Source organism: Calonectris borealis, chromosome 2 (assembly GCF_964195595.1).
Source record: "Calonectris borealis chromosome 2, bCalBor7.hap1.2, whole genome shotgun sequence".
Classification (NCBI taxonomy): Eukaryota; Metazoa; Chordata; class Aves; order Procellariiformes; family Procellariidae; genus Calonectris; species Calonectris borealis.
The window spans coordinates 103,288,623-103,312,251 of NC_134313.1; positions in this window are offsets into that span (position 1 = coordinate 103,288,623).

Consider the following 23,629-nt stretch of genomic DNA (forward strand, 5'->3'; position numbering starts at 1 on the left):
TGTGGCATTGTTGTGCACTGGTCAGTTTTTTATATACTTTTTCTAACAAATAACACTGCTGCTGTCAGTTTTCGATCATTTAAGCTAAAGACATGCAGAGGGTAACACCTCAACATTTTAAGGTGCTCGAATAGTTGCATTAATTTAACAATATATGAATGATTACTAAATTGCATCAAAAAATGCTCACCTTTTGGTTGAGTTAGGAGTGCACCTAAAGCACTAAAAAGAGATCCATCAGTGCTTAAGGGTTTTAAGTTGAGTCTTTACATGAATTCGTGGATGACTTTACTTGGAAAACACTGACTGGCAGTGAAAAACAGAAGCTGGACAAAATTAACAGCAAATCCTCTCAGCAAAGTAGATCTGTTGACTGTCAGCTGCCCTAGATTTTAGAGTGCAAAACCGCTCAGACGGTTGCTGAGCATCAGTGGCTCAGAGAGTTGGGAAAATTAGCCTCTGGTTGTGAGAATAATTGGATTCCATTTGGGGAGCTTTCAAACTTTTAATATTTTAAATATTTGAGTGAAGGAAAAGTGGTTTCTTTTCATTATTGTATTTGAAGGGCTGGAGGGTACTTTCTTTCTCTGGTTTTAATGCCTAATTCTCCTCAGAGGATCTTAGCATACATGCTGCTTTATAAAGGCCACCTTTTGTTGTCCTTACTGAAGCACCTACCTCCCTTCTCCTCTTCCCTCCCCAGAACACTCTGTAAGTGGGTCAATAAAAACTGGCACAGTGAGAGCAATGGCTCCAAACAGAGAAACAGATACCACCTCCAAACATCTCAAAAGCACACAGCCCACTTCAACAGCCCTCCCTTTTATCATAGGTAAGGTTTCAGTGAGGCTTGAGAATATCAGAAGAGTAAAACCAGGATGGTTTAAAAAAAAAAAAGTCATAAAAACCTCCCACTATTTCCTCTTGAGAATCTCTAATGTTTCCTCCATAGCTGTAGAGGGGCTGTATTTGCAGCAGTAAGTCTATTTATTTTTATCTCCGATATAGTGCTAAACAAAGGGATTCTTTTTCCCTTTTATCCTTCTAAACTGAGTTTATGGGAGGCCTCTCTTTTTTTTCTCAGCCCCAAACTGATACAGATAGTAATTCACATCCTCTTTGATTGCTCTTTCCAGTACTTCATGAATAGCTGTTAATCTTAATGATCCTTCAATCCTATATTTGAATGGACTGCTACCCATTCCCCGTACACTCTGGAGGATGTTTGTCAGGGCATACATATTAATTAGGCAGAATTGTGTAAGCAGTTTTTTCCAAAACCACCAGGGCCAGTTAGTCATCCAGACATTACATAATAAAAGTTCATAAGTTGAAAAGAATGTTCTCAATCATTTATGCTGAGTAAAAGAGAGGTTTTAAAGGTACAAATGGAATTAGATTTCCTGAAATTCAGAACTGAAACATTCCCCTTAGAAGTAACACAAATTACTACAATTAATAATTTAACTGAAAAGGCTCATATACGTGTGGATATACATGCATGTTTATGCATCTTTATCTATCTCTGCATTTCCTAGAAGTTGGTTTAGGAGTTTAGACTGGAAAAAATCTGGCTGCTAGAGAGAGCTCCCCTGCGTTTAGGGAGACATTGCATGGCCACAAATGCTAATCAGCACAGCTAAGACAGCATCCCACTTCAGTGACCACAAAAGAATTCAGTTTCGATGTGAGATGTGGAGGTAGAAGAACTGCACCATTTGGGTGTCAGTGAGGCTATAAAATCCAGAGCATAATGCACTGCAAGGGAGAAGGGATGAAAAACCACTTGCAGACATAACATTCACAGGGACGAAGTGAGGTATCCAGAAGGAAATATGAAGGAGAGAACTATGGAAGATGCTTTCAGCTCTAAAAAATAGTCTAAATGAATGTTCAGAAGAATACATTTTTCTGCTTATCCAATATAAACAGCAGAGGGAATTTTGAAAACTGGATCCTAGGTATGTGGAAACTTGATCAGTTATTCCTGATTACCTTGATACAACTCATGTTGTGTGGCTTAAATGAGGCTGTGATAGATACACAGTTTGTGTTAGAAAGAGAACATTTAATTACGTGAATCTGATTAAAAGCTACTGCATTGTAACAATGAAAATAACTAAAACATCAGTTAAAAATATAATGAATATTTTAAAATGCTGAAGATGTCAGGGTTCATTATTGGATTTTAAGGTCAAATTCCAAGTGCACTCTAGCAGTCAGCTTCCCCTTTTATGGAGAGTTCATTGAAGAAAATCAGGGGGAAGGAAAGGTGAGGGGGAAAAAGTGGTGCTTCCAGCAGATCCCATAACATTGTGCACCTTTTTTTTCAAAGATTGAGGTTAATCTTTTGTAGTTGTACTTGAACTTGATCTGACTTCATTTATAAAAGGTATTAAATTTTCTTTTCTGAACGTATCCCTGTACTTATCATATAAAATTTTACATTTGGTATTCTCTCCAGACCTGGGTAATTTTATTTCCCTTTAACCATCTCCATACATAGAACAAGCAGCAGTGATTAGACTGACAGAGCATCACTGTTTGCTCAGCAACAACACCCATTCACCCCAAACCCTTGCTTTGCAAAGTCTGAAACCATTGCATTATATACTTCTGCTTTGTATCATCTTCCCTCTTGTAATGCCACTTTCTAAAAAGCAAGTAAGTTCTGTGAAGCGTTTTGAGTAGAGTTTTGCTTCAATTCAGTATTTTGACTTGAAATTAAAGGATGATTCTTCAGCCAAACCTCTTTTTCTTTGGAAGAAAAGGTGAAGATGTGACGCATAGAAGTTTGTGAGGCAGATTGACTTCCTGACAAAACTGCTAATGTCATAGGAAAAGTGCCTGTTGGCAGAAATGCACGTAAGCAATTCTTTCAAAAATCTACAGTCACCTTAACTTCTGTAGATAAAACCAAGCTTCTCCAACATTAGTAGATTTAAGAGAAATGAGGTGATTTTTTTCTTTTTTGTCAAATAAACACACTTATTTCTTGAAGCTACGTGTCAGTAATAAAATGTGAGAATGAAACATGCTATTACACATGTCTCAGTGAAGGTAAGTTGGTTTTTTAGCAAAGATTTTACCGGTATTAGTAGAATCCTATAGGAGAATTTGTAAGACTGAGACAAATGCCTTCTGACTGTCCTCTTGAATAACTTTTACTGCTTTTGCACCTCATTCCCCATTCCTGATTGCAATCAGGTAGGCAGTTCATCCTTTCTTCACCATCTTTAACTCTCATGAACACAAATTAAACCCCTTTTTTGCAGACTTTTTTCGGATCCTTCCAGCCAAGGGAGGATCTAAAGTAAACAAAAACAAAACCAAAAACAAATAACAAGTTGTGGAACTCACTGCAACTGACAGTTTTGGAAAACAAAGTTTAAGCATTTTAAAGTAAGAATATCCATGTTTGTGTAGAACAGGTCCACAGTAATGTTCAATGTGATGTCTGCATCCAATAACTGCTCCAGAAGGTCCATCACCTCCTGCCTACAGGGGACCTGAGAATAAGAGAGCTGCCTATCTCTAATGGTCTTTTCCTGAACATCTCCCACTTGCCATTGTTAGAAACAGATGATGGAACCAGATAGTTCTTTAGAGCAAACCAATACTTCAGTTTCTGTGTAAAGCATTCCTCCTCCCCTCAAGGCCCAAATTTGCCTGCTGAAATACATATTTGAGCTGTGTTGCCAGTGTCCAGTTTAGACTGAAAATTCTTTAGGGCAGAGGTAATATCTTCCTTTTAATGACTGCCCTGTGTGTAAAGTTGAGGGCATAAATTATCACAACACCAAATACAAGGAAAAGTCCAGTTCTGCCCTCGTATAAGTGAGAGGCAGGATACATTCTCTTACATAGACTTCTTTTTTTATGATTTACATCAGTGGTTGTCTATGATAAATATTTTCATCGTGATTTCTACTTTTTCTCATAGCAAACTGAAATGAAGGGTCATTTTGTGATAGTCTGAGATTCTTTTCTTATGTAGTTGACTTTTTCAAGTCTAATAGTTAATTTTTGAATGGGAAGTGGTTTCTGCAGATTTGATAAAACCAAATGGAAGTTGGGTGATTTTTTGCCTTTAATGCATGCTTAGATGGGTATCCGCAGGACAGAGTCTCAAGAATAGAGAGGAAAGAAAGGATCTATCATCAACAAACTCAAGGACTGCAGCCCAGAAAATTCCTTGTTTTTTAATGTGTTCCATTGATAAGGGAATATCTTACCGGTAGAGAACAAAAACAGAATTATGAGCCCTTGTTTAATTGGGATACTTTTTAATAAACAAATCCAGTGCTCACATTAATTATTAAATGTTTGCACAGTTCTTAGGGTATGTATGCATTTCAGTATGACCACTCAAGGATGTTATCTTAGGGGCTGGCAGGGTAATATTGCAGAGTGACTGGAACTTTTTGAACTCATCAGCATGACATCAGCAAGTAAAATCTCTGCAGTGCTCTGACCTGAGAATGTTTTCATTATAGTTGTTGAAACTCAGTGTACAAGACTGGCTTTGGGTCCGGGTGGAGGAGAATGACAACTTGGTAAACTCCACATCAGACAACTGTTATCTTATATACAGAGGAGGGCAACCACGCAGGAAAACAATAAAATCTATTGCTGAAGTTAGCCTTCAAACAGGGGGCCCTTAAATGCCAGGAGAGGTTTTGGAGATGGATGTTACCAGTATTCATAGAATCATAGAATACCAGGTTGGAAGGGACCTCAAGGATCATCTGGTCCAAACTTTCTTGGCAAAACCACGGTCTAGACAAGATGACCCAGCACCCTGTCCAGCTGAATCTTAAAAGTGTCCAATGTTGGGCAATCCACCACTTCCCTGGGGAGATTATTCCAATGGCTGATTGTTCTCATTGTGAAAAATTTTCCTCTTGTGTCCAATTGGAATCTCCCTAGGAGTAACTTGTACCCATTACCCCTTGTCTTTTCCATATGACTCCTTGTAAAAAGGGAGTCTCCATCTTCTCTGTAGCCACCCTTTAAATACTGGAACATGGTGATAAGGTCTCCCCTATTATTAATGTTATTAATATAGTATTAATATAGTATGTTCAACTGTCTCCAGCTTACGGGGACAATATCTGGTTCTTACCTGTGAGACTTGTGGAAAATGACTCTGCCACCTATGTGCTTGAGTAGATATCCTGCCAGTGTAATACTGTGTAACACAGGGTCAGGAATTGCTGACAAGGTGCCAAAGTTTGTCTGTGCTTGTCGTAGCACAGCAACTTGCAACATGACAAACTACTGGTCTTTTGTAAGTGAGAAGCATCATCAAATGTGGTGAGCCAATTTTCCTCCTATATATCCTTGGAGTAGCAGCTACAAATCCTGTTCTTGTGCAGCCTGGGTGTGCAAAGGGGAATGACACTCTAATACCAAATGTATCCATGCTTACCGAAGGCTATATAAAGGTTTCTTTTTTGACTTAGAAGTCATTTGCAGAACTTCAACCTGGATTACTTGAAATAATAGAGCTGTCACTAATATGATATTTTTTAAAAACAGGTGCAAATTACACCCTTTTGCAAGAACCTGCTGGGTAATAGCAGAAACAAAACAATAGAAACGAGGCAGACCAGTGAGAGGAAGCAAACATAAATCTAAGATGCTGAATCCTAGGGAGACAAGAGTAGCTTCCATTATGAATAATTCCGCTTCTCTTAATTTATTTCCTGTCTCCATCCCCCAGTGTTTCTATTATTCTATAGAGCATCCTATTACTGATTTAGATCAATAGTAGACTTCCCAAGATGTTTGTTCTTCATCCAGTTTTACATGCAGAACAGTTGGGAGGGTGTGGACACTAAAGGAAAACAAACAGCAATGCTAATTTCAGTATTTCTTCATTCAAACTTTGTTTTTCATGAGTCTTTTTATATTCAGTCTTTGCAGACAATAACATACTATTTAAAAGTGCATTTTAAGTGACTCTGACTTGACTGCAAATATTGTCCTAATGAGTTCTGGATATAAGGCGGAGAGGTAAATGATGAGCCTTTTTTTGGAAAGCCTGTTGTATTTTGTTCTGGCTTAATAAATGAAGCAATAGCTCACAAAGTATTCACAAGCTGTAGAAAAAATGTATATGGTTCTGTATAGAACTAGAAGGATTACTGATAGGTTTTCAGACAACATTATGGGTCATAATACCACTGTTTCAAAGTCCAGGTTTGATTTTTGCTGCTTAGATTAATTTTGAAAAAAGGGTGCTGTTAGGAATACTTGTTCTACAAAAGTCCTGAAGTAATATAATCTCATCCCTTCTGAATGTCACAGAAAATCGGTTCCTGTCTTTTTTCTTCCCTAAGTAACTTTTAGTTTCCTCGTAACTCTTAGGCTCATTCTTTTAATCACTCCACAACATGTAGAGCTGATGGGTAGGGGTCTAGAATATTTCCCCATCCCCACAGGCATTTTCACAGTGCAGCTGTTGATCATGTGAACATATTCATGTTTCCTTCACAGCTGACACCCTGCAAATGTCTGGCGTGCCTGGAGATGGTAAACATGTGTTCAGAGCAAAAGGAGCTTTCTTCTTATAGGGATGGCATGTCAATTTTCTAAGAGGTGAGGGAATTTGAAGTGAAAATAAGGATTTCTTCAATTGCGTTAAGACAATACAGACCATCAATGAATGAGAAGAAAGTGTGTCATGCTGGGGTACGGATCTAGCAATCCAGACATCAGAAAAACAAATAATTTTCTTTATTTTTATTCCCTTAGAAGTAAACGGTTTCAGAGCAAAAAAGCTAAACATTTCACAGCTTTTATATTTTTAGCTTGTCTCACCTCACTTTTTTGTAAGAGATTTTCCTTAGCTGCCTCTTTAAAACTCTCTCTCTTTTGCTGTGAAGTTTATTAAAATTTTGACAGCTGTCAGACTAGGGATGTGCTGAGAATGCTGCCTATCACACTGACCAACTGTATCACTATGTCTTTGTTCTTCCATCTGTCTGTCTTTTTCTCTTTGTCATTTTTTGTCCCGCTCTTATACTCGAAGTGTCTTTGAGACAAGTAATATTTTTGCAAGGTGTTTTGTACAGGACCTACACAATTGCTCCTGATGCATGTCATCCACTTGTGCATTGTTCCATTTATTGGGTTCCCTTTTCTAGCTGAAAAACTCCTACCAGGTGAAAAAAGATCAACCCCCTGTTATACTAAATACAGGAAATCTCATATGAATGCAATTATAATTTTGACAAGAGTCTAAAATGTTTAAAGAAGAATCTCCAAGTCATTAACTTCTGTCAGTGCTTGCTTTTTCACTAAAGCAGAGCTCATGCCTTTATGCAAGGATTGAATAATCCAGTCAACTAATTAACTATACCTTCTGTCATTTTTTTGAACCCTTTCATTTGGGAGTGCAGGCATGTTTCCCTCTGTAACCCAGTGAACCTAATATAAGACAGAGAATTGTCATTTGAGCTAATCTAACCATATTCTTTTCTCTATTTAAGGAAATAATAAGGCTACAAGGACACATTTATTGCATATCAAATTATTCAGGTCTTTTGTGTTCAGTGAAGCTCATTTAAACAAAAATCCGATAAAGGAATAAATATGTAATCATGAGTAAAATAATGCATACTGGGTATAGATGACATATCTAATTCTAATGTTAACGGATTTAGTACCAGAAGATAGACATTTATGCTTCTATATTCTACATTGCATAAATCACCTTATTAAGTATGTTAAGCTTATATGCCAGCAAAGTGCACAGCTGTGTTTAACCCTTAGAACACATATCTGTCCCCACAATCTTCTTTTCTTCTAGTAGTGCATGCTCCATAACTACCTCTGAACTGCTGATCTTTCTCAGTTTTTTTCAACAGGAAGGATCCAGTCTACTGTTGGCTTTCTGCTTGCTCACCGCCTTGCTGAAGTCCATCCTTCTTGGTACTTCTCACACCAGTCCTCTCCAGCTGCTCCAGGCAGTGAGCCAACTGACTGCTTTGTAATCACACCATCTACCTCCTTGAATCGTGAAGATATGTCATCTTTTGTAGTACTGCTCTGTGGATGAATCCTTATCCTATTCTGATGAGGATATTAAAGATGAGGCGGGCCTTAATATCTGGGAATATTATTTTCTAGAGTCATATAAGGCACATAGATACATGGACAGATGGATTGCCTCTCCAGTGGATGTCTTGTCTTGGAAACACTCCTTGATATTTCAAGTAATATTTCGCAGTTTCCTAGATATATTCTAATTGTCAGACATAACCCAGCTACAGAATGGCTAGTTTCTAAGCACCCAGCTATGCTGTAGGCCTCTCAAGCTGTAGGGAAATGGATTTTCACCATTTGAGAAAGTTCGTATTTTGCTAAATTATTTTCAGAAACCCCCCAAACAAACCCCCAAACAACCAAAAAACCCTAGCACTCCCAGCTCCCACCACCTTTCAGTATTAGAAACAAAGCAAAACTCTTCTTTTATACCATGAAAGATTTCACATTTCTGTGTTGCAGCTTGCATTTTTAGAGAGGGAGGGAAAGGAATGAAAGAGAAGTGTCAGTATCTGAATAACAAGTCCTCTTTTTCCTATATAAATGTTCTTCAGGAATGAAACAGATAAATTTTGCCAAGTCACTATGAAGCAGAAAGAAAAACTGCAAAGTAGCTCTGTGGAATATTAATAGTGATTGTATTTGTTTCATTTTGGTTTAATTTTTTTAAAATAACAGCATATTAGAAGTAAAAAAAAAAAAAAAAAGACTTTACTGTAAATACTAACACATTAGGACTGATCTGTTGCTTGGCAGTGTGTTAAAACCCTACAGGAACAATTACTCCCAGTATAATTTGGTGCTTCACTGTGAAACAGATACGTACCTTCTTAAACATATTTTAAGGCATGAGACCTGGTCTTACTCATGTAAACCCTTATTTGTGTGTCCAATTCCATCTTTCTTAAATCATGTCCTAGCATTGAGGGAAAAACTATGTGTATACGACTGAGAGTTTGGAGGCTTGGACAAGTTAGCAAGAATAAGGCAGTTTGTGCATTAATAACATTGTGCATTAATGAAATAGAATGAAAATAAATGTCAGCTGAAAGCAAGTCCCACCCCCCCACCAGTTCAGCAAAGTGAATGAAGCAGAGAGAACAGCAGTGACCACAATGACATACAGCAAGACGTTACGGCTTCACACTGCATTCTGTCTCTGAGCAGTCATTTGATGACACTGTGATCCAGGAACATAGTCATTCCTTTCCGTACATTACCATAACATGACTTGCTCAGCTTTAAAAGCAGTTCTTTTGTGATTATTTTTATCCACTTCTTATTTTATATTCTATTTTGTATCAATGAGGATAGAACATTTTATGCAGATTCATCAGGGAAGGACTTTTTTTTGTGTTGTTCAAGACTTTTTGTGTTCACAATAACAGGACTTCTAGGCTTGTGTCTGCATGAGATGAACTGCATTTTGTATCATTGTCTTCACCTTCACATTTATGGCTTTTACCTTCACCTCTCTTTGTAACTAGCCTGAAGGCACAGGTTATCTTATATCCACATGCATTCTGTCATGTCTCATTCTTTGACTGAATAAAAACCGTGTTCGGAAGATGGGAAATGAAGGGCTGGGCTGAATTCTGCAGATGTGCATGGAGGAGGCACTCTTCATGAAGATTTCCCCCTTCCTGCATCCAGGTGGTGGTTATGGGAAGCAGCTGCCTTGATTTTTTCCATCTTTCTTTTGTGGAAACCATATGGGGCTTTGTGCAAGTCTGTGTTTATACATCACCTCTCGTTTGCAATACCACATTCAGCTCCAACTTTATGGGAAGAACAGCGGGTTCTATCTACTACAGCAGGCATAACATGGATTCAGCAACAGGACACCATGAAGCAGCTTGGATGGACTTCAGTTGGATACTCCAAAATCAGCAACGCTGTACGAGGTGGGACTTTGGCTCCAAAACTTCTCTGTCTTCCCTCTGGGGGTACTGCAGTAAGAATTTGCTGCTCTTTGGAAGAATTTGAATGAACCTCAGCACATAGTTCTTTTCTTTACAAGTCTTCTGTTTGGAAAAGTCCATGAAACACTTCTAATGAAATGGGTGCATATTAATATTCACACAAAGACATTTCTAGAAGTGTTTGCCATTTGAACTACTGGTTAGGAAACCTCTTCAATATCTATTAGCAATGATACAGACAGTCAAGAAGTGAATTTTCATAATTTGAACCTTGAGTATGTTGATTAAAATTTACTTCAATATAAAAGATCCCTGCAGGGACCTACCCTCAACAATTGTGTTTTTCAAGGCTTCATTTGCATATCACCTAAACCTGTTTTTGCTTGCTTTTACTTGAGAGAATGGATATCTTTGCACCATAGTTCTGTACTTCCTGGCAATTTTATAGACTGCTCTTCTATGGCAAGTTAATAGCGTTGCCACTAGACCAAAGGAGTTGCACAAGGTGAATGAGGGTAATCCTATATTAGCGTCTAGTCTGAGTATCAAGATGGAGGACAATCTCAGTGCAGAACCTCATATAGGCAATGCATCCAGTCCTAATGAAGCATATACATCAGATTTCTTTGTGGCTTTGCTGTGAACCTTCAGTGGAGCCAGACAATCTTTGGGTTATCTGTAAAGTGCGTTGAGAGATAGAATGTTAATTATTCTGAGAGGAGAATTCTGCTCCCCACTTTACTCAATTCTGCACTGATGAAGTATATATGGCTTTCCTCTCATGAATCATCTGCTCTGTATTATGCCAATTTTTACTTAGCAGATGGTGGTCTGGTCTCTAATTTATGCTGAAACCTGTGACCCAGTTAGCTGATACAAGGCAATTGGGGATGCAAAGAATGAAACTTTCCTCATTTCTGTTTTCAAGTAAGTCAGGTCAATGTTACTGCCGATAATACTCTCTTCTGTATTTTTTATACACATGAATATCATGTACCTATGTTGGTATTCTTTGGGGATTAAAATATAATGTTGATTGTTTATGCCATATTACGTTAGCCATCCCATCGAAGTCAATAGGAGTACCCACACAAGGAAGGAATGTAGGTCTGAGCCTTTGATTCGTGTAGCATTCTTCTTTAACCAAACCAAAATATTACTCCGTGTTTGGATTATGTTCAGTTGCAGCTGAAAGATGATTGTTTGTCTTTCAGATTCCGATTGCATGACTATCTTTTCATAACTGATATATGATAATTTATACTACATGCTCTCAGGACTATGTCATGTGAAAAGTAATATTTAGATAGCCAAATATCTGATACAAAAAGTATATGACTATCACACACACACATGCTTAAAAGTCCAAGAAATCACATCTCCCAAGTTGCTCATCTCTTTCCCTTTCATTGTTTGTGTTGGTTTCCCTTCAGTAAATACAACTGCAGATCTTTGGCTTGTGCCACATGTCAAATAAGGATAAGAACCCTCTACATGGAAGTCAGTTTTCAAATGTAAATGGAGCACATATGTAAATCTTAGCAGTTTCCCTATATAATATATATCTTTAAACTGCCAGATTATGCAGGTGTATGTGCAGGGGGTAACTTGCACATGCAAGAACCCATTTATGATGATTGAACAATCTGTGTGTGGAAAATATAATGTTTAGAGCACGCACTTTGGCATGTACACGCTTTGCCAGAGTAATTGATGGAATGGATATTGAATACCTCATTAAGGACACAAAAATACAGAAATGCCTAAAGTCACTAAAAAAGGAGCAGAGAGCAAAGGATTTCTATATTTTTTCCCCTTACAATATTTTGCTAGATTCTGAGTATCTTATTTTGTGCGCTGTCTTGCTTAACCCAATGTAATGATAGGGAAGCTTGAATATTCTTTTTTTATTACTTTGCAATTGCTGGGGAAATTGCAAGTAGCTAGAGTTTAGATTTGGAAATATTTAACTACTCCATTTACATCTGAATTAACATGTAATACCATCTTTAATTCTGTATTTATCACAGGAAATTTTTTGCTTGAAAGGTATACTTCTGGGAATACATTAATTGTCCTGTGCCATAATATCACTTCTGAAAGGAGTAAATCTTTAAATATTAGAGTTCAGTAGGACTGTTCTTAATCTTTGCTATAATAAAAATACTGAATGTCAAACCTTTTCAAAGATCCAAATTGGAAACGTCTTTTATCTCACTAAAATGAATGGAAGCTCCACACGTGTACGTATAAAAGTAGGGAATTGTTACCTCAAATATACCTTGCAAGGATAATTGGAAAGTATAATTTACTTCATGTGGCTTTGAATAGTCTTCTGTGTTCCCAAGAAATAGAAAGTTTGGAATTCTTTACTTTTGCTGGTGCAGAATTGGTTGCGAATTTTGCATGCTCGAGTAGTTTTAGGTTTACCTGTCCTTGAAGAAGCAATCCAAAACAAAAACTCAGGTTTTCCCTGTCTGAAGCTTATTCATATTTCTACAGCCTTTTTACATGAAATTTTGAATACTGAAAATATTTTGTCTCTTTGTTTTAAATATTCATGCAATAGAATTTCTTTCAAGTGTCAAAGTGGAATAAGTCATACATGTGTATTTTTATATGTATACATACACTAAGATTTAGAAGACTGTGTCAATAGAATTAGCCCATATTAAGATTGGTTTAGATGTGTGCTAGCAGGTACAGTTTTGAGGCAGAGAGGCTCAGACTGAGAGGCTTTTTTCAGTCCTGGGTGGGAAGCTGGTTAATCAAGCTCTTATACTACTCATCTGCTCCCATAGTTTTACCTGAGTTGCATTTTCCTCACTTAGCTCCCCCTTCTTATGCAGTCTCTGGCTCAGCAGTCTAACTTTGACCTATTTGCCCTTGCCCATTTCCTTTCCGCTGCATGGCAGTTCAGTAAAGGTACTGTGCAAGCAATCCCCTTTTTAGCATATTGCCAGCTGGACGGAAGCTGACATGAACCTTCTAGGAAAGCTGAGATGTGGTGTAATATCCAAATTCACCTGCAGTCAGCAATTTTAAGGTGTTATCTCTGAAAAGCAGAGGGGATTGAGTGGATGTGCCATGAAAGAATTAATGGAATATCCACTTTAACGCTCTTCTAAGAACGAATACATGTTCTGCAGAAATCCAGTCCAGCATGTGTGCTAACACAGCAGCATTTGGGTCAGCTGGACCTCCCATGACGTGAGGCTCTGCAGTCTCTGCGGTCTACTCTAGGTGGCTCTGGGCTAGTTCCCCCTCAACAAACAGGTTCTCTAAAAACAAAATCTCCAGGAGCTGTATTTAGACATATCTCTTCAAGGGGGAAGGAGTCCCAGAATCCCATGAAGAAATTGTTCAGCTTTAGGGTTGCAAGAGTATCCAATGGTGTGGGAACATCTCCTGCACTGGTTGGTACTAAGGTACCAGCATTCAACTTTTACAGATGCAGATCAGAAGCCTGCATTTCTCCCTTCATCATAACTGCAAGGGAATCTGCTTGAATGTAGAGAACAGGTTGCTTATCATCTGGTATGGTGAGACATAGAGTCGGCCTCAGCTGCAGACTCAAGAAACCACGAAATAGATAAGCTTTATAAGGTATATAATTTTGTGAGGCAGTGTAAAAAAACAGTGACAGCTACCCAAGAGTGGCTATAGAGTGGCTATAAGGCTGTAGAAGAAAGTCTTTCCACCTATGAAACACCTATCAGTAGGTGATTTATAATGTTCTTCAGTGGGAAAAGATACTTGGGATAGGACCTACGATGCTTAATGCTGTCATCTAAAAGATATTTACTCTCTTTTAGTTGTGCAGATGTCTTCTTATTCAATGGATCTGATTATTGCAGAGCTGAAAGCTCAAGAATGAAAAAAATTGTATCTTTTCACTCATTTGAACATGGAAGGTTGTTAGACAGCTGATTTTGAGGAAATACAGGTAACTTTGTGCAGAAAACCTTAGGTGACACAAAGCCTACACTCGTTCACAAAAATGGTTTAACAGAGGATAAGAAATGCCTCAGATCCTCAGAAAACAAAATAACCAAGCGCTAGTCAGATGCCAGGCCCGTGTTTTACTGTGCCATCAGCAAGTCAGACTATTTATTCTGTGGAAAACCTGACTGCTGCCTCTTGTTCAAAGCAGGGACTACACCCGTTTCTTCGCTCCTGTGGCGGCTCCCGGTCTTCTCCTCCGAGTGCCGCTTTCCAAGTCTGGACGTCCTACGTTTCCATGTTTGTTGGCAACACGCATGACTAAAATGGTAGTTTCATATTTCACTGCAGTCAAGGCCCCTTAATGCAGAGGGTTGCAAGTGTGAAAGAGAGATACGTTGTTCCCTAATGGCTTATTACCATCCCATTTGCAATTCAGATCAGTTCTAAATTGACTGAAATTTTTAAACACATAGCAGGCAGTTTAAACTAATGATTGTCTGGAGGTTCACATCTGACATGAACTAAGCTTCTGTTCAAAACAAATGGCAAATAATTCCTCCCTTAGAGTCAAAATGTCACTTTTTACACTGTGCATTGTTGCCAGATTTTGTCAGTTACATTAAAAAAAAACACACCAAAACCCACAAAAAACCTGCTACCCGCTGAATGTTCTGAATTAGAAAGCAGAGTGATACTGTGGTTGTTGCCCCCCCACCCCCACCTAATTTATAATAATGTATATGGGTGCCTGGCTCCCTGTAGCCTGATGAAAAATCCTTTCCCCAATCCCCCAGCTCCCCCAAACCCCTCAGCCTGTGCTGAAGGCCCCGGGGGCAGCAGTAGGCCCGAGTTGCCTAGCAACCCCCAGCAGGCAGTGGGGCTGCCGCGGCCTGCCTCAGCCCATCGCTAACCCCCTTCAAACTGGGCATTTTGCCTTCGTCCCCCTCCCTGTTGCTAGCTTGCCCAGGCCTATACAACTATGGTCCTGAAAGTAAGGGTGTCAAGGGTGGCTGTGGCTTGTTGGCGGGACGATGAGCACCGCACAGATTAGGCACCATGTGCCCTGACTGGCTATGCTGAGTGTTGTGCTCTTTGGTGAACAATGGCCGGAGCTGGCACAGAGCTTTAGAGCTGCCTTTTCTTCTGGCTGTGGAGGTGTAGTAAAACAGGCACAATCCTTCATTGTTTCCATTTTTCAGCACCCTACCTTGTAAGGGCTACTTAAAGAAGTCATTCAGAGTTTGGGTTCAATTCCATCAGGTTTCAAAGCCCATAGGTTTGATCATGATAGATAGGGAAGCTCTTTAGAAATGTCCAGTGGGGTGGAAAGGGTAATAATGTTTAATATGTGATTGAAATTGGGTTTCTCTTGAAAGAAATAACCCATCTGAGGGGACTTGCTGGAGAGATCTTGATAACCTACAACCACTGATAACTAATTGTGAATAAGGAGGTATTTGCTAATTTCTAAAGGAAATGAGCTTATGTAGAGAAAAAAATAAATGAGTCCAGTTTCGTTGGATGTAATCTTTGTGTATTTCTGCTTTGTAGGTGCTGGCCACAGGAATAAGGTTTGGGACAGTCTCTTTTTTACCCACGGTGTTACTGGATCGGGTATCATTGTTAGATGTTACTTGAAAGTCTGTGTTATTTAACTGACTTCTGGCTATCTCTGGACTCAAAAAAAAAAAGATTGTTTTTCAAAAATTATCACAAAGAACCCTTTTATGTTATCAAGCTACTTGTTCAGTTGCTATTTATGTTTTCATCTTGAACTGTGTATTGATATACTTCGTACAACATTGCATTTCTCAAAAGGTTTTGCATGGCACATTTTCATACTTTCTGGTTTTTTGGTCCCCTTTTCCACCGAGAAATATTTCTTGAACTGTTGTTAAAATGGTGGGTTGGTGGAAATCCCTGCTCAGGAATATTTTCTCATGAGAGAGTGTGGTGAAATGACATGCTTCTTATCTACTAAAATGACAATTTCACTGAAAACTTTTCTTTCTGAAAATTGTGAATCCAGAATTGGTTTCAGTCAATACGTGGGAAGAAATCCTGAATCATCATTTGATTGGTTTGATTTAGAATGTGTCTGTATTTGTGGGGAGGGAAAAGTTGAAACCAAATGAAAGAGACTTTTCTTTGCTAAATGCCAACTTTGCTACTACATGCTCATTGCATGTAAAAATTGCATTGCATGGTTTTTTTTTTTTTTAACTGAAAGGAGATGGGAAATGTAAAAAAGCATTTCTTAAGATGTTCCTAACTTCATGATTTTTTGGGGAATATCTACCTGCTTGTAACTAGCTCTAGGAAAGATGTGCGTATGTATTACATTTTCCTTATGCCTTCAATATGTACAACTGAAATGTGATATACTTTGTATTTTACAGAAAACAACAACACAAAAGCTTACTGATTATGGATATGGATAATATAAAATAAGTTTCTGCTTTCAAAACAACCTTATGAGTGCCGCCTCTTTCCACTATATAAATCTATTATGTTGAAGACTAAGTTTAAATACAATTTGCTCTGGCTACAATTAAATATATATTAAAGAAGTCTTGCTGATTGATTTTAAGGTTAGAACTCAATCAAAACCACCTTTCATCTGTAAAACATGAAAAACCATTTTTCATCTTTTGATTTGCTAGAGGGAAGGGATGCCATCCAGAGGGACCTTGACAGGCTTGAGGAGTGGGCCCATGCAAACCTCATGAGGTTCAACAAGGTCAAGTACAAGGTCCTGCACCTGGGTCAGGGCAATCCCAGCATCAATCCAGACTGGGGGATGAATGGATTGAGGGCAGCCCTGCAGAGAAGGACTTGGGAATACTGGTGGTTGAAAAATTGGACATGAGCCGGCAATGTGTGCTTGCAGCCCAGAAAGCCAATTGCACCCTGCACAAACACCATAGCTGTCTGTATCCTGGGCCACATAAAAAGAAGCGTGGCCGAGGGAGGTGATTCTCCCCTTCTACTCCACTCTTGTGAGACACCACCTAGAGTACTGTGTCCAGTTCTGGGGTGTCCAGTTCTGAGGCGCCCAGTACAAAAAAACATGGATCTGTTAGAGCAGGTCCAGAGGAGGGCCGCAAAAATGATCGGAGGGCTAGAACACCTCTCCTATGAAGAAAGGCTGGGAGAGTTGGGGTTGTTCAGCCTGGAGAAGACAAGGCTCCAGGAAGACCTTATTGCAGCCTTTTGGCATATATAAAGGGGGAGTCTTGTCCTGTAGTGACAAGAGGCAATGATTTTAAACTGAAAGAGGGTAGATTTAGATTGGATAAAAGGAAGATATTTTTTACAATGAGGGGGTGAGATAGTGGAACAGATTGCCCAGAGAAGTTGTGGATGCCCCATCATCACAAGTGTTCAAGGTCAGGTTGGACAGGGCTTTGAGCAACCTAATCAAGTGAGTAATGTCCCAGCCCATTGCACAGGGGTTGGACTAGATGATCTTTAAAGGTCCCTTCCAAACCATTCTATGATTCTATGATTCAGTGCATGCTTTGGAGGAAAGCATGTGGTGTTTCTTCACCATCTCTCTAAAATGTGTTGTGCATGTTCAAGACTGTAGCACTATCATCCTACAGCTTTACTCTGCTGTTTTGTCCCCAGTCAGATTTATACCGTGACAATAGATATATATTACCCTTAATTTAGGCCAAGACAGAATTCATAATCCCTTTGATAAAGAGGCTATACCAGGCATGTCATGCTTTGATACTAAGGTGATGTGCACGATATAAATAATTTTTCCTTCTCAGAGCAGTAGTGAACCTTTTTTTTTTTTTTTGTGAGTTATGACATGCGCAAGGAGAGTTGTCTAGGGGACAGAAAATATCTTTTGCAGAACAGTGCTATTACCTACCACTGTATTAAAAGTTTCAAGATTTGTTTTTGTATGAGTCTTTGTCTTATATTCACCTAAACCTTACTTTCACTTAGATGGAATCTCAAGTGAAAATAAAAATAAATGGGTATCCTAAACTTCTTGCAAACCATTTCTGATGCTTTTGCTTTACATTTTTCATGGTGCCATCCATCAAAAGCTAATCTCTCAATAAACTCAGGCTGTGCATTGCACTTTCTTCCTTCATATGGCCCTTGAGAGAGCATGAGAGAATTTTCTAATACGATGAAGTATTTTCTAGTACAAGATGATAAAGAACAGAGTCTTTTTTATTTTCTCACTTTGATGCAACAGGGACACAGAAGAACAGATTCCTTGCAAATAACAAAAAAGCCACTTGAAAGAATTGCTGAGCTGCTTATTGCATTAGCTTTGACATGAGGACCCATGGTCTCTGTTGCATAGGTCTTATGAAGATACCATACAAATCAAATTAATTGAAGTAGCTTTTGTCACGTTAAGTTATAGTACATGTGCTGTAGGTCCAGGATGTTGGAACATCCAAAATGTTCTGAGGCTTTAGTTAGGCTTGGATAATCATCAAAAGGCTTGGAAACTTTTGTGAGCTATATGAACTATTTTTGTCTGTGAAATCAGGCTGGAAATCTCCCAAGAATGGCTCCTGGGGAAGATTATTGTTATTTCAATCATCTGACTACAGAAAGGACCTATTGTCATGTATGATTATTGGCCTAATCCTGCAAGCCATGTACAGTGCTTTCAAACATGAAATCAGTAAAGGTAAGCACAATAATATCTATATATATTTCAGGAGTTGTTTCTACCTTAGCAATAGAGTGAAAAGAATGACAGAGAGACAAGCTGTGTTATATACCACGTTTTGCATACTTCTGGTTCCTACTTGCTTGAATTATAAGTAAACGGAGCAGGAACTTGCTGGGAAGGGACCCTTTTTTTTGTTCTGTGTTAGTGTACAGTAACAGTGACTTGGTTGATGGTGTGGGTCTAGTAATTCTAATAATACTGTAAAAAAATCTAATAATCTTTATTAACTTCTGACTTATTTGACACTGAAAACTGGAGAGAGGTAGTCAGCTTGATAGTGAAAAAACCTCAATCAGTAAATAGGAATATTTTCAGAGTTAGTCATTTAGTGCACAAACTAATTCCTATTCATTGAGTGCACATGCATGTTATGTATTTTGTAGTCTGCAGACTCCTTTGCAACATGTGGTATATGCTACAAACGATATGGGTTTTATAGTTTCTTTGATATGCTAGAGTGAGTGCTCTTAGCATTTTTGATGACTCACACTGTCACTCGTGAATTAATAAGTGATCTGAACGCTTCAGTGTAATGAACCCTATCATTTATTAAAAAGGGAAAAGTGTTCTCATAATTAGTGTGATGATGTTTGACAAGAAAAGTGAATTTTTGAGGGACTACTACTATTAAATAGTGTTGGTAAATACTGTTCATTTTTATGCTTGGCAAAGCACTTTCTGGTAGCAAACTAGATAAAATGTAAAGAAGTGTTTGTTGTAAAAGTGTTCTTTAACAAATTTTGACTAGTGTCTATGCTATCATTTTTTAAATGGTTGTGAAATATAGGAATTCACAGTAAAAGGCTCTGTCCAAGAAATGTCCTTGGACATTCGTCTATCTATAAATCAGTATTCCTTGAGCCAGAGACCAAGTGTTTCTGTGACCCTGAAGGTCTTTCTATAACCTCCTTTCACTTAGTTTGTTACCACTCGCACTGTGTACCGAGGAGGAAAAATAAAATGATGTGGACTGGCAATACTGATATAAAATGTTACCACTCAATGAAAGAACTTCAGAACTCCTTCACGAGGAAAGGAACGAAAAGTGATTATATCCTGAAATTCTCTTTTGGACGCATGAATTAGAAGGCACTATGCCATGACAACTCATTCTTCCCAAAAAAACAGAATGTTAGCATGAGATTCTAGTGCTTCTTGGATGATTAAAAGACCATAAACATGGTGGTATGAAAGAGAATTAGTGATAAAGTAAGCAACAGGGTTTGTTTTTTCCCTCAATGCACAATAAAATTATAGATTGAAAGGTGGGCTCTGTATTTTCCTTTAAAATGGCATTGTATTTTCTTTGCGTTCCACAGAATCTGTCCATGGAACCTTAAAAAAAAACAAACCCAAAAATCAAGAAAATGGGAGAAGTCTCTGAACGTTTTTTTCACCAAAGATAAGAACAGTTTGTACAGCTTTCACCTGTATGGAAAAAAAGATATAGTTCAGAGGACATTAGGCACCATTACTCATCTGTTTTCATTTCCTCCTCAGAGTTGAATAAACGAAAGGAAATGAAAAACCACTATGAGAAAATGTACATTTTTTTAATGGTCAATTATGGGGGTATATATCTAAATATAGCCTTAAAATCCCAATGATAGTAGATATTGTTGAAATGTTATCTGATAGTCATTGAGTTGTTTGGGGAAAAAAGTTGGAAAACCATGGCTGACATTCCTACTGTTTTCCAAGACTGAGGTTTGTTTGAATTTAGCTTCATTCCTAAAGATGGATACAAGCATAAGGAACTTCAAAAAGGTATCATTATGTTTAAAATGAGTTTTAAACCTCTTTTTAACACTTAATATAAAACTATATAGTCAGTCTTAAATTTCAATTGAATTGAACATCAAGGCTCAGCTTCAGTCTTCAAGATTTACCAAAGTAATTTGCAGACACAAGTCGTTAAGAGCTTGAGATAGAAATAGTCATATATGTAAATAGCTTTATAGATTAGTAAACCCAGTAATTTCAGCGGGAATGTGTACGCCTGTGATGTTATTCCCATTCATGATTGTAGTATTTGATTTCTATAGTGTATGGATATATATATAAGTATAATCACTGAGTTTACATCTCTGACATAATTTGTTGTTTGTATACATTTCATTTATAATAAGCAGACTCAGTTTAAAATGTAGCCCTAAGAGAATTTCTGCTGTTCAGAAATTAAACTCAAAAGATATGTGTGGTTTCTACACTGTATCCCTTGTTATTAGAATTGTGGATTGCCTTTGAAATAATATTGTGAAGATAAACTGTATCGTACAGATGAGTTGCCAAGTGATAGTCTCTTTCTTTTTTCCTGCTGGAAGTTAAACCATTGGAGGCTTTTTGTAGGATCTCAAAAGAAAAAATAACCTAAAAAAAAAAAGGATGGTAGAGAGATTATCACATTACTAGTTAGGCAGCTGATTCCAAATGACATATACTGTCAGTAAAATCTTCCCTTATTGTCTTTAAAATCATCCTCAAAATTATTTGTGTCTGCTCCAATGGTTGGATATAGTCCTAGAGCCTAGACACAAGTCATGAATAGCAAGTTAGATTTTTATTTTGCATATCTCTATTGCTCTGTTGTGTTCAGTGATAAATGCTCTCAGTGATGAATTCGTTTAAACTTCATACCATTTAGATTTGATGTCACAAGGTCTTATCTTAAATTTAGTGCCATCTATGGAAGCTTGAATATAATTTTCAAAGGGAACAGAACTGAGCCTGTATTTCAGCCATGTGGACCTTTCCTTTCCATTCCTATCACTAAGCAGTCTTAAACAGAAGGAAAGAAACCAGCAGAGATTTAAATATTGCCAATTTGGGTATTGAATAAATAATTAGAAAACTAGCCATTTCAAATGCTGGAAACCTGAAGTAGCCAAAAATTAATAGACTTGGAAAAAAAAATCTTACTGATATCAATTTCTTTCATTTAGAAAGAACATGCTTGTTCTAAATTCAGTTTTGTATAAAATAAGAGATTGGCTATGTAACTATTTTTATTGGACGAAAGACAATAGTTGCTCAGGTCTTATGAACATAGAGTAATTAACAAAATATTAATGAGATAAGAATGTATTTTACTATTAGCAACTGAAAAAAAGAGAATTGGCAATTGGCCTATATTGTGGCTTGAACACTCAGAGTCTGAAGGCATTGTCCATGCACTTGACAATGAAGATGTAGCTTTGAATGTGCTCATAGGGTTTGACATCTTTCTGTCTCTGTGACAGCTGTGATGACTCAGAATATTAACCAGATCACTTTTAAATACCCCTTTAGCTAAACAGCTGCAAACCAGCTTTTCAGTTGTTTAGAGTCTTTTTTTGTCATTCTCTTCTATCTTTCTTTATGAAATTAAAAACTCATAATTGTACTAAAACAGGCTATAATAAAGCCAGTGCATGCAAGTTTTAAACAATTGTTTTAGCACTGTAATTTTTAGGCAGTTAATGAAAGTCATTGTTTTAGATCTAGTCATGTAAGTGTAAAATTATGAATGTCTGCCCTATTAATCAAGTTGCTTTTGAATTGTAAAGAGATTCTGAGGTAGGAGTTTACTCAGCGAGACATAATCGTTTTTCCAGCTCAATACAGAGTAGTCCCATTATTCATATTTTCTTTTGAATAAGAACTCGCACTGTAATTCTAAGCACTTGTGATAATTACAAAGGATATTTTTTTCTTTTTTCCCTTTAAAATGCTTTTTTCCCCATTGGCATTATAAAAGAAAATAGAATATTATGATTAAGATTAAATTCCAGTCTGGGCACTTGCATTTTGCCTGGCAAATTTTTACCCATTTTCTTCCTTGACTGTGGTGTTGCACGGTTGTGTGTTGTTAAACCGCTGTTGCATATGCCCCAAGTTTTGTGCATTTCAGAGCTTATGAAAGATGTCAGTTATAACTGTCCAACAAGGAATTTGTTTGCTGTACAGGTGATTTTATATATATTAAAAATGGGCTTAGTATATACTTATCCAAATAAAGCCTGAGGCAATCAATAATTTAAAATATGAAGAGATTAAAAGACCATTATACATATATATACACATAATTAGAAATGCAAGTATCATTACATCCTTACAGAGATGGCTAAAATGAGACCTTTCTATCAGTTGGTATTATCTAATCTCTTACATAAATACCTATTATGGCTGTGCTTATTCTGTTATGGTAATGAGAGGCTTAAGCACTCAAACCTGTCTTCTCTGGTGTTTCACTCTTCCTCCAAGCTGGCTCAAATCTGGACCAATGCAGCAGACTTGTCTAGTGGGAAGCCAAACCAATGAGGAGCTGATTTGAATTTAAGATCCTCCCTGCTGAAGCTGTGTGATGAAGCCACGGCCGAGTTTGTTTATAGCTTAGAAAGACAGTATATAGATATGGTCAATGGCTCCAGCTGCTATTTGGCTTCTTACTTGCTGTGTAACTGTAAGCCAGATTTTTTCAAAAGTAGTCAATTATTTTGGTATATCCAATTTTCTGATGCTTAACTGTGTTTGAAATGAGTGCCCTAAAAACTTTGAGTGTGACTAAACCTAAAGTGCATGGAGACACTTTGGGTTTAGGACAGCAGACACCTTATCTCAGCTAGTGCCTTTTTATAGCTTGAAAGTTTTCTGAGCAACTGCAACCACCACATCACTTGTGAGGAATGTGAAGCGTAGGTGGGTATGATACGGATGCCCAGCATTTCCTGTTGGGACCTACTGAAACCTATTAGTTCCTTTGCCCTCAGATAGTCACCTCAAACGTAATGAACCTTCCTTTGGAAATGCTTCTTCTGCAAATAATCAGTAGAGACGTAGATATACCTGGATCTCTGTCCTTAAAATTCTGGATGTGTCTTCTCTTTCCATGGACTGCATGGGGAATCAATGGCTAGGTTAGCCAGGATGGGTTTCTTACCTTTCTCTCCCCTACTCAGGCAGTTTTTGTACAGAGTAAAAACATCAATCCAAGTAGATTGCATTTTAGACCATACTTTTA